At 41.9% G+C, this 16,156-nt stretch overlaps 1 long non-coding RNA gene across 1 annotated transcript; it reads right to left on the reverse strand.

Annotated features, from left to right (window-relative positions):
* Nucleotides 1–1,471: 1,471 nt before the first annotated feature.
* On the reverse strand, nucleotides 1,472–13,733 carry LOC147819474 (uncharacterized). The gene is made up of 4 exons (XR_015436894.1): nucleotides 13,605–13,733; nucleotides 9,984–10,275; nucleotides 4,458–4,590; nucleotides 1,472–2,993 (listed from the first exon to the last, which is right to left on the reverse strand). It is a non-coding gene; the product is annotated as an uncharacterized LOC147819474 (long non-coding RNA).
* Nucleotides 13,734–16,156: the final 2,423 nt, after the last annotated feature.

A 16,156-nucleotide genomic window follows, 5' to 3' on the forward strand; every position in this document is an offset into this window, starting at 1 on the left:
TGCTGCCCAGTGAGACAGTGTCAGGGTCTGCCAGTTTCATTAGCCCTGATGGATGACCTCATGACAAGCATTACACACACCTACACTTCAAAGAGAGCACACACCAACTTCGGATGGAAAAGTGGATGTGTATGTGTGTCTGTGTGTACAAGCTGGCATGTGTGCCAACAGGGACAACAGCAGGAGTATTTCATTTCATGCCCCTGTGACCTTCTGAAACACCTATGTGTGTTTTTGCATGTGTGTATTTTAGCGGTGTAATTATGTACACACGTGAACAGCCTGGAATGACTTTTTCAAGTCTTTAATCATATGTGTAAGTGTGTGTGAGTGAGTTCAGTGTGCGATTTACCATTGTGAGCTGGGTGTTGTCCCTCTTGCACCGTGTGTGTGTGTGCGCGCGCGTGTGTGATAGCATCGCTTTGCGCATGTCTGTGTGTACTGTGTACACTGTGCACCAGGGGCAGGGCTCGGTGCTTAGTTAGGATTTTTGGTGGCGATTTCCATATTGCCTGGGGTCATGTGGGCACGGTGCCCACTCCTGGTGCTGTGGGTGCCCGCTGAGGCGTGGGGAGATTAAAGCGGGCGCACGGTGCCACAAAGGGGCCTGTCTAGTGCTTTTTAATTCCCCTAAATTAGGGCACGGTGCCAAGGCAGCTCCCTGCTATGGCAAACACTCCATAACTGGCACCATAACTACTGCTCAGCAAGACACAGAGAGAGAGAGAGAGAGAGAGTGATGCTGAACACTGGAAGAAAACATTCACTCACTCTCTTTTTCACACACTTGGACACACATGCTTGCATACTTGTAATTAGCAGTCTGTAGCTTTTGCTAGTTTGCGGGGGACTGTCTTGGTAATTCGCTATCATTCACATCACTTTAGTTCTATTCACTGTGTTCAGTTGCAATGATGTCAGAATCACCAGTGGAATGTGCATGCTGGTGTGTGTCTGTGTGAATGTATTTTGTGTGTGTGTGTGTGTGTGTGTGTGTGTGTGTGTGTGTGTGTGTGTGTGTGTGTGGCTCTGCATACCCTAAGGGCAGTGGCACACCACTAAAGAAACAGTAGGTGGACACTTGGTTGGTATTCGTGTGTGTCTTTGCATATTTGTGTGCGTGCGTGTGTGTGCATTCATGCCCTCAGGGTTGTGGCATGCTGCTAAAGGGCTAGTGTACGGACACTGGGGTGTGTGTGTATGTCAGGTCTCCGAGGTCCTTTTCTCTGTCTGCCTAATCCAAATCCACTCTCTGAGGTGCTGCGTTGGCATCAGTACATCATCTCAGAGCACTGCCAGGGTCTGTTGGTTCGCCATAGGATCTCTGATACCTTTGTATCCCATCTCATACATTTCAGTGTGTGATCCAGCATTTTATTAATGTCATGAAAAAAAGGTTCAGAGGGCAGCTGATACGGTGCTGCTTTAAAAGTGAGTTTGTTTTGATAAATATTGAATCAGGTACGAGGTCTTTGTCTTTTTCATACTTTATTTTCTAAGACTCACTCAGCCTTTGGTCAAAACATGTAACACCCAAGCATTTGAAGTATGATGGAATATATGGGCCAACAGACTATTTTGTGTGTGTGTCTGTTTGTGCGTATGTGTCTGCATACAAACGCCTGTGTTAATCCGAGTCTCTCCCAGCATCTGGAGCCTTGACACAGTTTAAAGGGCTGGCTGTGTCCGTACAGAGCTGGGCCAGTGCTCACAAACACACACGCACACACACACACACACACACACACTCATGCAGCTATCTAGGGCACCAGAAGGCCCAGGCAACGCCAAGGCAGAGGCTGCCCACTTTGGCACCGCGAGGTGGGGCTGCGCTGGCGCTTTGGGGGAGAGAGAAATGGCAAGGGTGTGTGGTAGGTGCTGGGAGAGGGGGGGTATGGGTGGGGGTGAGATGTATGTGTGTGTTTGAGTGTGTGTATATATATGAATGGGGGGTGGGGGGGTAGGGGCACCTGGCATGTGATAATAACCCTGGGAAAATGCCCATTCCCTCTGAAGAGAAAGGTGCAGAGGGAGGGAGGTGGGGTGTAGTCTCTCTGTGTGTGAGAAAGACAGAATGAAATGCAGACAGGGAGAAGTGTGTGTGTGTGTGTGTGTGTGTGTGTGTGTGTGTGTGCGCACACGTGTGTGTGTGTCTGTCTGTGTGCGTGCGTGCGTGCGTGCATGCGTGTGTGTGTGTCTAAGGTTGTTGAAGACACCAACTCCAGTCTTGGAGAGGTCCATCCTAGAGGTCTTATGCTCGTGTCATTTCTGTCATAGCTTGGAGGACAGGTGCTACTTTTCATTCACAGCTTTACATAGAATAAGAAGAAGCGATGCTTCCTCTTTTTCTTTCCCCATACTCTCTTTTCCTCTCTTGTCTGTCCCTAAAATACCTCTCCACCTTTCCCCATGGATCCATTAATAATCCCTGAAACTTTCGGACGCCCTCAAAAACAAGCACATATGTACACGGGGCAGAGGCAGGATACTATTTCCATCTCTTGATGCCGTCTGCACCTCCTAGAAACACTCCCTACACCCCCCGCACTATCTCCTCTCCTCTACGTAGCACCACAGATGCCCATGTTGCCCTGCAACAGCTGTCTCACCATGTGCCCTACCAAGTGTTGCCACCCAATGGAGGGGAGAGGAAGTGAGGAGGAGGGAGGATTTGGGTGGGAAGGGAGGGAGGGAGGGTGCTGAATTTGGATGGGAGGGACAGGGTCATGAATATTCATTTTCCTTTTTCTTTTTTTCCATTCTAAAATGGCGTTGCCGTGGTTTATATGGCTGTCATGTTTCTTGGTTTGTCCTGATTATCAATATATAATCATAATTCTTTATTGCATTCTCACTCACTCATTGTTTCAGTTTCTGTCTGCCTCTATCTGTCTGTCTGTCTGTCTCTGTGAGTCTCCCTCCCTCATTTTGGTTCTGGATTCGGTCGAGGTGATGGCCAGCGCCCATGTTTCCCTCCCGTTCACAGGAAGCCCCTGGAAGCAGAAAGAAGAAGGAGGGAACGTCAGTCAGATGGCGCCCTCCGATTGGTGCAGCAGGTTAACGACACTTGTGGTGACCAGTAACCACAAGAGAGATGCATAGTAACAGCGGGGCATGGAGAGAGGGTATTTTCAAATGCAAACACTGGTCCAACAAGTCAGGTGCAGGATCCAGACTCGATCCAGTGACAGAACAAAATGGAGGGCCGTGATTGTGTGCCGCCATTTTGGGGCAAAATATTTTGAGTATGCATGCCATGTCTCCTAATTAGGTAGAAATAAGACTTCAGTGCAAAACCGTGGCAACAAAATGACCTTGAGCGTTCGTGTTGGTTTGCTAAAATTTTTCAATAGCGCTCAAATAATGAATGAATGAATGAATAATAATCATGGCTTTCTGCCTTTTTAGAACACAATGTGATTCAAAGGCGCCGCAGTCACTACTAAGCCAATCCAAATATCCTCCAAATTACAAAAAATTCATTCAAAGACAGACATCTGTGCTTGCGAAGAAAGCCATACCTGTGACTTTCATTTTTATTTTGAAACTGGTAAAGTAAAGCAATGAGGTATAAAAGATGCCAGGACAGATGGATAGAGTACCATCTGAGAAACTGATGCCACAGACTCTTCCCCTGTGGTCTTTACTGCATTCTAAATAAATGCAGTAGTGTTTGAGACGCACAATAAAACAAAACTAATGAAAAAAAAAAAAAAAAAGAATACAAAAAAGTACGAGAGGAGTTGTGAGTGAGTGTGTATTTGTTCATTTAATTTTGAAGGGATGAAAGCAGACAGGCATAAAGAGGGGCAGACGTAGAGAGATCACAGCATCGTGTACCGTATTGGTGGGTAGTGTGCCACACAGTCTGCCTCCTAAAGCAATAAATCTGAAACAGCATAATAGATAAACGCAATTCAGAACACAAAATACCCTGCGAGGGAAAACTAATAAAAAACTGAGTGATTAAGTGGAATCAGAGCTCTTAGGCAGTATCTGGAGATGGGAGCTGTCGCCATACAAAGACCAGAGCGGGCCAACACAACAGATGAGAGAGCATAGGGACGGGGGGCCGAGAAAACGAGGGCTAAAAGCAGAGGGAACGAGAGACAGATGATGGAAGCGAGGAAAGGAGAGATGGAGGAGAGAGAGAAAGTGAGGGATGGATGGGGCAGCAGATCAGAGGGAGCCTCTAGTGTGTCTTGCTCTCCCTTTAAAGAAGAGCCAGGAAAACAGATTAGGAGTCCTCTTTTCTCCTGGGGGAGCACGCACACACACACACACACACACACACACACACTCACACTCTCACTCACTCACTCACTCACTCACTCACTCACTCACTCACTCACTCACTCACTCACTCACTCACTCACACAACCTCCATTCAACCAACCTTCCCCCCTCTTCACACAAACATAGAACTAACTAACTTTTACACTGCACCCGTCGCTGACCTGCCCAGCCCAGAACAAATCCACTCGCTGCTGAGGCCGTCCCCGCTCACAGAATGGGTGGAGACATGGAGACACAATGACAGCCAGTGTGTGCTGCAGTTTAGGTGACCTCACATCAGGTCACGTTTGCTAACTGTTTATGACACAAAGAGGAATGATGTGAGGGAGTATCTGCCTGCTTCAGAGGGAACACAAACACACATTCACACAGATACAGACTGCAGTGTGTGTGTGTCATTGTGTCCTCCAGTAAATTGTGTTCCCACTGAGACTAATAATAATAATAATAATAATAGTAGGGCTACAACTAACAATTGTGTTCATTAATTTTTAATTTGACCATTATTTTCTCTCTTTATTAATTATTTCTTTAGTAAAAAGGAACAAATAATTTCTTAGATTTCACATTAATGTCATCAAATTTATCGTTTTTCCTGATCATAAGTCCAAAACCCGAACGTATTCAAATTACTATCATATGACAAAAAAAAAAAAAAAAAGAAGAAGCACATCCTCCATCCATTTTATAAGCTGGAACTGGTAAACATTTGGCATTTTTGCTTGAAAAATTACTGAAAAATTAATCAATCATCAAATAATTGCACATTAATTTTCCGTTGATTAATTAATTGATAATTTCAGCTTTGTGTTTTTTACACAATATCTGATTCACAACCGAGCTTACGCTTTATCAGTTAAACTCTGGCTGTCTCTGTGTGCGTGCGTGTGTGTGTGTTATCAAAGCTGAAACTAGTGTCAGCCATTGATAAACCACTGCACTCACTAAAACACAGAGCCACACACACACATTACACCCGGCACAGCAGAATTCTTGGAAAGCTGAGACGTGTGTTCAGAAAGACAAACGGCTCATCGCATCACGTTCTTCTGATCTTACTGGCTTGACTCTGGCTTATAACCTCTGTCGCTGACCTCTCACTGTCACATGCGCATGCTCTTTAACTGAAGTAAAAGCAGCAACAAGACACTATAAATATAGAGTTGCTTTTAAAATCTTCCTTGTGTGAACAAATGTACTATTAGCAAAATGTGCTTATGTGTCAAAAGTAAAATTACTCATCAAGCAGAAGAATGACAGTGTTACGTTATTATATATTACATTATTAAATCATCATTACTGATGCATTGGTGTGTAAGTAGCATCTTAATGTTGCAGCGGGTGGATGTGCAGCCAGGTTTAACTATTGAGCTGACTGAGCTGCGACAAAGCATCATATTTTATAAGCTAATCATGATGTAGTGGAGTAAAAAAAAAAATGCAATATTTCCATCTGAGATGTAGTGGAGTAGAAGTGCAAAGCAGCATAAAATAGAAATACTCAAGCATAGTACAAGTAGCCTGCCTCAAAAATGTACTTCAGCAAAGTACTTAGTCACTGTTCACAATTCGCTCCAGTAGACGGGGGATGTGAGATAATTAGTTATGAATAATTATTGTCAAACTAGAGGAAACTGAAAAGATTTTATGACAATGTCTGGGGCGTATAAGATTATCAGTAACCCCACACACGTGTTCGTACTTTCAGCCATCGGGAATCCATTTCAGATTCACTACCAAGAGATGGAAGTTTGGTTTTATTCCATAAGACTTGTGAACAGTTGCACTTACACTTTTTGAAATGAAATTTGACTTTTGTGGCGTTGGAGATTGTCATAATATTGTCAGACTTATCATAGTATGCATTTTCAGATTGTTGTTAAACATGTGAATGAATTATTTGTGTGTATTTGCAAACTTGCTTGCCTCAAATTGTTGCACGTGTATTTTAAAGCAAACAGAACTGAATGAATGATCGTAATATTAAGGTAATCAGTGTTTTTGGCTAAAACCTTACTTTGTCTTAACATTTTAATTTCCGTCCATTAAAAGCAGATAAATCTATATTTTGTAATCTCCCATACCATTTTTTTTTCTTAATATTGCACCGCATTCTACCTCGTGTGTGTGTGTGTGTCTGTTTGTGTGTGTGTGTGTGTGTGTGTGTGTGTGTGTGTGTGTGTTTGTGTGTGTGTGTGTGTGTGTGCGTTTGTCACCGTGTCACCCTTCCAGAAGGAGGATGGTACAGCTTATATTAAAATCATATTGTTCAGGGTGTCCCTCTGCCTAGTGGTCAAAGGCACAAACCCTAATCACAGTGTTCCCTGATTTAGTTTGGGGAACCTTTGTTGCTTGTCACCCCTCACACAATTACCAGTTTGTTTGTTTTTTAAATCTGTGTTAGATTTAGAATAAAAAGACAAAAACGCCCCCCAAAAAAGTAATTTCTTGAAAATTGGCCTCAGCAGATTATTTCAACATCACCTTGGATAAATTTAGCGGCCTTTTACCACCAAGAAAAACAAAACAAAAAAAAAAACATTTAAAGACCTGGTGGGAAAACTCCACTAAAGGAAACTGCTGCTGCTTCAAAATGTGTAGGTTAAAAAGTCTCCATGACTCTGTAGAGGGAATGTGCTCAGCTGGCAGCAGCAATGTGAACATACTCCACCCTCCATCCCATTCTCCTGTGCCAGGGCCGGGCATTCCTCACCCCTCCAAAAGGCCGGTTAGTACCCACTCTTTTTCTCTTTCCTTCTTGCACACAAACACACACAGACTTCACTTCTTTTTGTCCCTATGCGACTACTTCAGACCAACTATTTCCTTCCTCCCTTACTTGCCGCATACATTTCCTCATTTCCTCTTTGCAGCCATCCCGTCCTTCATTCTTCCTTAATTTCCCTTCCTTCCTACCATCCTTTTTCCCCTTCAACAACCCTCCATCTCCACCACTCTCTCTCCCTCAGCTGCTCTCTCATTTGGGTTTATTTGCATGGCAGAGCGTAAAGGATGCAGACAGAGCGAGCAGGGCCAGCAGAGCCCTCCTGTGTCCATCCAGGCCAGGGCTGAGATTTGTAATGCTAGACAACACTCGGCAATGCAGGGATAAAACCTCGGCCGCCGCAGACAAAAAGAGCCTTGTGTTTTTTCCCTTTCCTTTTCCACCGCTTATTGCACTTCTCGCATGGAGACGCAGAATTCTCCGGGCCATTTCTTTCAGCTGGGAGAGGAATGAAGATTGTAGAGCAAGGAAAAAAATAGTTCCACTGATATATGGTCTTGTCATAGAGTATATTTTGTATAAGGCCAAGACAGTATTTCATTCTCCCCTGACTACACTGCAGCAGAAGGCCAGAGAGAGCAGGCTGGGAATGGATGTCAATATAGAGCTACAGCCAAGAGTCAGAGCGAGGCGCTTTAATGGGGAGAGTGGCAGCAGGACTGAGGCCTCTGAGTTTTATTTGTGTTGTCTGTTGTACTTTGCAGCTGTGCAGTCTCGTTTCTGAAATGAAGCTCAGCTATTTTTGCTTTTCTTCTTACATCTATTAGATTTTTTTGTGTGTGACTTTACTCATTGCCAGTGTTTGTGTGTGTGTGTGTGTGTGTATGTGATCTTAAAGCTCATAGTTTGACTCTTGAGTATCTTTGTAAATATGCAAATAGAAAACCTACATTTTGTGAATAACAGTGAAGCTGTAGGGGTGAGCTGCCATTTTCTTTTGCACTGTTTTCCTCTGCTTTTCTGTCTCTGATTGTTTCACCGAAGCACTTCTCAGGATATAGATCCTTTTGTTTGTTGTTGTAATTCACGCTGGGTTAGACTGCGTTGGTTTATTCTCATTATCATCTTTTGTAATAGTAAATATATAAATCACTTTATAACTTTTATGTTGCATTACTCCCTAGACAGGTGTGTAACACATCTGTTTGATTTCGAAATTGCTCTCAGACAGATTTTTCTCTGTAGCTCCTTTACACTAATTTGAGATATTTCCTTATGTTGTTTGTCCCCTCATTATACACCTGGATATGTGCTCATTTCTTTGATAAAAACGCGTACCTGTTGATTGAAGTTTGTTCACCCCGTTTGAAGACTCTATCTTGCAAACGCGTGCTGGCGCCAAGTCCATCTCTGATAAGTGAAGATTTATATGCAACAGTTCACGTCAGTGCCGTCCAGTGACCGGCAATTTGTAGCATTATTATCTGATAATTAGTTTCAACATGTCGGTCATGGTTTGAAGCTATGCTCCAGCCTGTGATCTGAAACTTATAATTTTGGAGTAAAAAAATTTCCCCTGATTCATTTTGGGGGTTTACAGACAAGAATTTAGGACTTAGAAAAAGTCCTTCCATGTTGTCTGAACTTTGCCTGCCTGAGCCCACAATGTGCCCTTCTCTTCTCACAGTGAGGTTTTAGGGAACTTATTGCCCACATAATGCTGGGTCTTAAAACAGCGTGGTATCAGAGCCATTGTGGTCTGCAGTAATGACTGGTTAAGGGGGCTGTGGTGAGACTCACCGCTCAGGGCTTTCATGAACCCAAAGCTCAGCCTAATTGACGCTTATAGTTTGCCTTACATGTTTAGGGCCAAAGCGTGCCAGCAAATTTCCTACAGTTTGTAGTTTAACTTTTGGAACGTTATCAACTGAATTTTATTTTATAGATTTAATGTTTTAGGTTTTTGTCCAAGAAACACTGAAAAGGAACAAAACACATTAACTTTGCTGTCCCTGTCTCCTTTTTTTTTGTTTTGTTTTTTTTTGCTTTAATAATCTAAGTCAAAGGTTTATGACAAAATAATTTGAGTTATTTTATTATTGTCTCCCCTCTCTCCACAAAATACAACAATCCAGTGGTTGTGATGGTTTTGGTTTCATAAACAATATACAGTAGTTTGGGGGAAATCAGGTTAAACAGTCCACTTTTTCATCAACATTATTTTAAGAAAAACATGGGAATTATTGCCTAATTTAAAGGAGGTCATGCATAGGGTGCATCAGGAGGAGGGAGTATCAATTATTATTTAAGCCACATTAAAAGATAAATGCAAGTGGGTTTCCTCAATGACTCACTGTACACATTGTGATAAGGACATTTCAAAGATTATTTTGTGATTGAAGTTATGAACCACACAAGCTCTACTTGTTTTATCAAACAACTTCACAGTTTTTATTCCATACTTTAATAATTAAGACTACAGTCGCTCCTTTTTCGTATAAGAAACATTTTAATGCTCATTATCATGCAATAATTCTGCTCTTATTACAGGCCTGTTTTGTTTTTTTTAATTCATCATAATTATAAATTTAATCTATGCAGTATTGTGACGTTTTAATAACTTTACGACGTGTTTATCTTTCCGTTTTTCGGCACAGTTTCATTGCAGAGGTCATAAGAGGAGTGTGTGTGTTTTATTTCTACGGTTTTTAGATTTTAGGGGGAAAAGGCCATTTTTCAAAATGTGCTCGACTTTAAAAAGCTTCGCACTGCTCATCTGATTATTGGCGGGAGTTTTGTCAAATAAACGAGCTGCTGTCTGATAAAACACCTGTCTGATTGTCCCGTTATTTTAGATTCTACACTGACCAACTATAAAACAAAGCCACTGATTTTTTTTTCTTTCGTTCCACAATTGCAGTCGCTCGATTTTATTTCCATTTTCCAGACGCAGTTTTATTACCTGTGACTTGTGGAGACTGTGTGTGGCCTCCTGCAGCTCTCCGGCTGGAGCTGGTAGCTGCTGAGTCCACGCTGCGGTCTCTCTCTCTGTCTCTCTCCCTCTCTCTCTCCCTCCCTCTCTCTCTCTCTTTCTCTCTCTACCGACTCTTATTTGTACATTAATTAAGGGTTAAGAAACAAATCGTGTCGTGGGATTATTTGGGGTTTAGAGGCAGTTTTTGGTGTTTTTCCAATCAACTGGTCATTCTCCAAACAGGCCGACGGGCATGTGTGAGCCTCCCAGTCAGCAGCATCTGTAAAAAGACACCAGGATTAATATTCAAACAAAACGAAAAAGCACTAAAGAAGGTCATGGTATAAATTGTGAAAATTCTACAGCCGCTTGAGGCAGATATGTCCTTCAATCAATTAATCATTAGACCCTGTAGAATTCTAAATTAGATTTTTTTTTTTTTTTTTTAGCTTTTATTATTATTTTCATTCTTATTATCATTATGAGGCTATAGTTATTATTATTGTTGTTGTTTGATTTTGTATATTATATTATTATCGGTGCTTTTGATGATTTTGCTGTTGTTATTTTTGTGTGAAAGTTTATTTTCCTTTTGATTTCATTCAGCTTTTCTCCGGCTGCAGTAGCTTATAATTATAATAATAATAATAATAATAATTATTATTATTATTGTTGTTGTTATTATTTCATCTTTATTACAGCTGACTGCTCAACTTGCCAACGTTGTTAACTTGCAACTTCTCGTTTGTTTCATGTTCATAATGACCTTTGTTCAATTTGAAATGAAAACATCAACAGTTTAAAAAAAAATCAAATAATCAAAATTTGCACCACAAAAAAACAAAAAACAAAACATTTAATACTAATAGATTTTTACATGGTCACTTTTTTCAAATTAATGAAAATTGGTGTAGAAAGAAAATGTAATGTTGATAATAAGAGCGCATTATAGGACAACATCTCTCACTTCAGTGCAAAGAATGGCCTAGAGGCCTGTCTGTTAACAGCCAGGTGAAAGTTGTAGAATCAAGTTGACTTGCTGAGAAAGAAGCTTCTAGTTAAACTACTGTACTTTATTTGTATTTTTGCCATAGTCTAATTAACAGAATCAGTTTTTAATTAAAGAGTCTTAGCTAACTTCCATGTCAATCAACATCAAAACTATGGCACCAACAAAAACTATAAATTTGATCTCCCTGCTGTTAAGTAAAGGAGTCACTGGGGCCTCTCGTTATACCAACAAAGCTTAAAAAAAAAAAGAAAACCTCACACTGTCATCTCCGCACAGACGCGATGTACTGTTCAACTGAATCATCCAAATTAGGCTGAAACGAAAACTTAAATCACAAATTCAATTACAGATGAATAATTGATGCGGCCAAATGTGTGGGGAGGTCAACATTTAATTATTGATGAGCCATCATGTTGGAGGAATGTCATTAGACGTCTGATTTTTTTTTTTTAAAAAAAACAAAAAAACAACAACAAAAAAACCAGATAACGACACATGCACAACAGAAAAGCAGCAGATTTTCGAGGCAGGATCAAACTCCGCGCTGATTTATCCGCAGTGGCACATTCAACAAAAACATTCGTGTTGTCTGTGTTAAAACCAACTGTAGCAAAGTTGAAATTCTCATTGTGAAACAAGACAAGAATCATAAAGAGGTGGATTTTTACATTTGTTGAGAGCTCGTAGGTGCAGAGGCAAGAGCTGCGCGAGCGTTTTTCTTATTCCGACATGTTTAGAAAAAAAAAAAAAAAATTTTAATTTTTATACTGTTTTCTTGGGTTTGATGAAATCACTTTTGTCTGACGTCTATATTATTCTGACAGACTGTTTCCTTTGTGCCATGCTCTGGTGGGGCAGCATGGTGTCCATGTACAACTCCTGCTGGCCACATTCATGATTAAACTTCTAAACTCCTTATTCCAGGACTGGGTGTACAGGTTCCACAAACGACTCACTTTCCTAATTAGAAACACCACTGACGTTTTGAACTTCCCTTTGGCTCTTCTTGTTAAATAATCAGAGCATGTCCACATGTGTTTTACTCTCGTCTTTCTGTTGTCTCTCTGTGATCTGTTGGTCCTGGCTGCTGCTGCTGCTGCTGCTGCTGCAGGCCTCTGCTCCCTCAAACAATGAGCACTTCACTGACAAAAATTTATTTTGTGTGTGTATGTGTGCGTTTTAGAGTTATTTCCCTAAAGTCAGATCTTTTATGGCTTACAACATGTCGGCGCTGTGTAGTATCTCAGTCACATTTAATCCTGTTGCTTCACTGCGTCATTCTGTTGGGAGACACTGTGACTGTAAATCTGTTAGTGAAGCGTTTAATAGGCTGAAGCCTTGAAGTTAAAGCTTGCAAAATTCCTCTATTGCCATTACAACTAAACCATCATTAGGAATTTCACCACATGTGTGTCCCAACTCTACCAAGCCTAAAGTTTGGCTAAGTCCTGCCTTCATAAACCCTGTGAACCTGCTCATATAAACCACATGCCTTTGGATTCTTTGTATGTATATATATATATATTTTTTTTTTTATTATTATTTATTTATTTATTTTTATTGAATTATATCAACTACTCGGCAACGAAGAGGTCACTAAGTGACTTTCTTTCCCCTTACAGCTCGATCTTTACCGCAGATTTTAATATTAAAAACTACGGAAAGCAGCTCGGGTCGTGCCCAGCCGTGCCCACTGCAGTGCCACTCTGAAACCTTCAGTACATGCAGGCGGTAGGTAGGAGCCAGTGCAGCCCTAATCCCCGCCATCCGTGATTTAGCCCCTGGTCCTCCTAATGCTCCTAAAGCCCCAGCTGCTCCCCTGGCCGCTCCGCGCTCTCCGCGACAGACTGCACACCGCTCGCTTTATTAATAATTCACCTAATAATTCACCAGTTCAACGCTGCCGGCTGAAGCATCGCCACCCCCCCTCACCCTCCACCCCCACCTCCACTGTAAACAACTGCCCTAATTCTCCGTCTATTATTTTTTGTGTCTGTGCAAACAGGGCACATGCTGCTGAGGTGAGCTGTTTAGTAGCTGATATTTTTGGGGAGGGAAGTGGAGGCTATCTGTCGTCGGTGCCGCGGAGCGCAGGGCGAGCTTCCATTTTACGCACCGAGGCTGGAGCACCGGACCGACGACGTGTCGCTGTGCAGGCATTCTGCTGTCGGCGGAGGCTGTAGCGATTTGAAGAAGCGAAAACGCAAGCTGCTCTTTCATCTCGTCAGCTTCGAGGAGGAGGCGGCGGCGAGGGACCCGGGGTGTCCCCCCGTTTGTGTGTAACTCCGTGTGTGTGTGTGCGCGCGCGTGTGTGTGTGTTTGGAGCGGGAGAGAGGAGAGAGAGAGAGAGAGAGATACAAGGGTAAAACAGATCGGACGCGCGGCGCAGGAGACAGCCGCTTTTGGACACGTTTTGGAGACAGAAGCTGCCCGACCGCAAAGGCTGCACACGGAAAAAATAATAGAAAAAAAAACTTACTTTGCATCACCCCTCCCATCCATTCATTTTTATCGCGTTAATAATATTATTTCTGGGAGTTTTTTTTTTTTTAGCGTCTCCCAATCTGCTGGACAAGTTTGGCCGCTGAAGGACGCACCTCGGGACTTTGACGCAGACGTCTCCCTGACTTCTCGCCGCTGGACATGGGCGCATCTGAGGCCAAACAGCCGTAGTCGGAGGGTCGGAGCTGCTGTCCTCTTTTCCTCCTATCTCTTGCAGAGTGGACCCACTTTTGAAAGAGCCTGTTTTTTTCTATCTGGGCCTAAGGCCGACTTGTTTAAAGGTCCTTTTTTTGCTTCCGGCAACAGCGAAGAGACCAAGTCTTCCTCCCTCAGCCCTCACTCCCTCTCTCACTTTTTTGGAAGCTGAACTTTTAAAGGAAAATGGGGCATTGAGAGGGTTGGCAGATCTCCCCACGCTATAATGGTACGTGCTGTGTAACTCAATAGTTCCCCTCTGTTGGGTCTATAGGGTAAAGTCTATAGGACTGAAAATAAACTAAACACTGCGTGTTGTTTAACCGCATCCCTGCAGTTGTTTTTAGCTTTAGGATTTTCCTTGAGAAAGATCAGCACTGTGTTTTATTTACGTAGGTTTGAGTAGACTTGGCTGTGGAAGTGTGAGGCCATAGATGACGATACAACACACCTGTGTGTGTGTGTGTGTGTGTGTGTGTGTGTGTGTGTGTGTGTGTGTGTGTGTGTGTGTGTGTGTGTGTAAGCGAGAGAGAAAATAGAGACGAGAGTATGTGTGCGTTATGTGTAAAAGTAAGCACCTTGCTCACCTGCCAAATTTGATAATTATGAACAATGTAAACTCACTCTGATTGACCAAATTCTGAAAAAAAATTGATACGCTGATTTCCCCATAATTCCTGCTGTCCAACAATGTATTTTAATGCAGCTTTGTATTTTTTTTAAGGGTAAAAAATGGCTTGCTCTTTTTGTGAACTGTACTTTTCCTGCCCCTGCCTTCTTGCCTTAAATCTTCCTCACAGACACAATAACGCTGTAATAATTATCTTTCTGAGCAGTGATCTGTCTCCTAACTTAAATCAATGTCCCCCCTCTGATGGGTTAACATTGTGCAGCCTGAATTGTTTGCAGAGGCGTTTAGAAAGTGGCCCTGTAGACACCGATTGACAGAGTGGAGGCTGACCTTCCCGCGCTGCTCAGATCAAACAGAATAAAACACACATGAGCAGATCTGAAAGACCAGTATATAGAGATAGTATGTGGGCGGTATTTATTACGGTCATTTTGAGCAGGATGATGATTCTCTATAAGCATCTCATGAGTCCGCTTGGAGCTCCCGAGCTGCTGAACCGTTCTCCACCTTGCACCGGCTCTGTGTCTTTTCTGTCTGAGGCGGCTGCTGTTTTTTTTTTTTTTTTTTTTTTTTTTTTTTTTTTTATCAATGGGCACTTCATTTGCGTAGTTGATGACACTTTATAGCGACTACAAGGGGGTGGGGAGGTGATGTGACACACAGACCGTCTTTGTGCCCCAAGAACAAATGCTGAGAGTGCTTATAGCGGACGCAGCATGGATAATAGCGCCTCCGTAGTGTTTAATGCTGATGTGAAAAAATCAAAAGGAAGAATCGGTGCCCCCGATCATGATGATCTTTTTAAAATTTTATCATTTACTCTTAGCCTCGACCTAAAAACTCTTTAACGTCGCTCTTTTTATTGCTTTTTTTTTCTCAGTGCATCAGCTGATTCCTATCTATTCTCTGAAATTAAACAGTCTCTATCATCCTGCACTTCAAAGCTTTTGGAATATAATGGCCTGAAATTAAAATCGCAATGGGCTAAAATCGTGACCTACATTATAATTGATCTTTTATTATCGACCCAAGAGATTAGGCCTACACTAAATGTAGCAGACTGTGGCTGTGTGTCCTGTGTTTTGTGATGTGTCACAGGGTTGATGTGCTCAGCTTTTGGTTTTTGTTAGACCTGTTTAAATATTTTAACGTGACAATGGGCGGTTTTGTTGCAACATAGAAACAACAACACAGTAATACAGCACACACAAGATCAGAAATGATTCAAAATTTTATTAACAACACAACATTGTGTTGCAAGACCTATTGCACCAATAATGTAGCTCTTCAAAGAAGCACTTTCACTGTGTATAACAATGCTTTTAAACCCCAAAAAAAGGGACTTCAACAGCCCCCTGGCAAAGCTGTGGTGCAGCCTCTCACAACATGTTGTTCCCTAAAAATGAAATAAAATATTTCATATGGACCTTAGGACTACCTGGAAGTCATTTTGAAATGACAGTGTGTGGCCTTGGCATTGTCTGGCCAATAAAAACAACATACATTAGAAAGTAAAGAAAATGAATAGCAAAGCAATAAAGCAAAAATATGTGCAATAGTTGATAAAAACGTATGTAATTGAAAGCTATTGTTTATTTATTTTGATGATTACACAAGATTCCCAGGGGATGTATTTTCATTTGGTTTGCCAGAGGTGTTGTACGGTTTCATTCATGAGGTTTTATTTCAGTTTCAGAGTGGAGGGGAAGTTAAGTGTCACTAACAATAAGCAAATGCGTTTTTTTAAATTTATTTTTTATTACAGCAACATTATTCAGAGCATTAGTGACTAACTTTAAGTGAGACTTGACAATCAATTTA

The sequence above is a fragment of the Seriola lalandi genome, unplaced genomic scaffold (assembly GCF_002814215.2).
Source record: "Seriola lalandi dorsalis isolate HSWRI2012SDOR001 ecotype SW California unplaced genomic scaffold, Sedor1 jcf7180002053069, whole genome shotgun sequence".
NCBI classification, from domain to species: domain Eukaryota; kingdom Metazoa; phylum Chordata; class Actinopteri; order Carangiformes; family Carangidae; genus Seriola; species Seriola lalandi.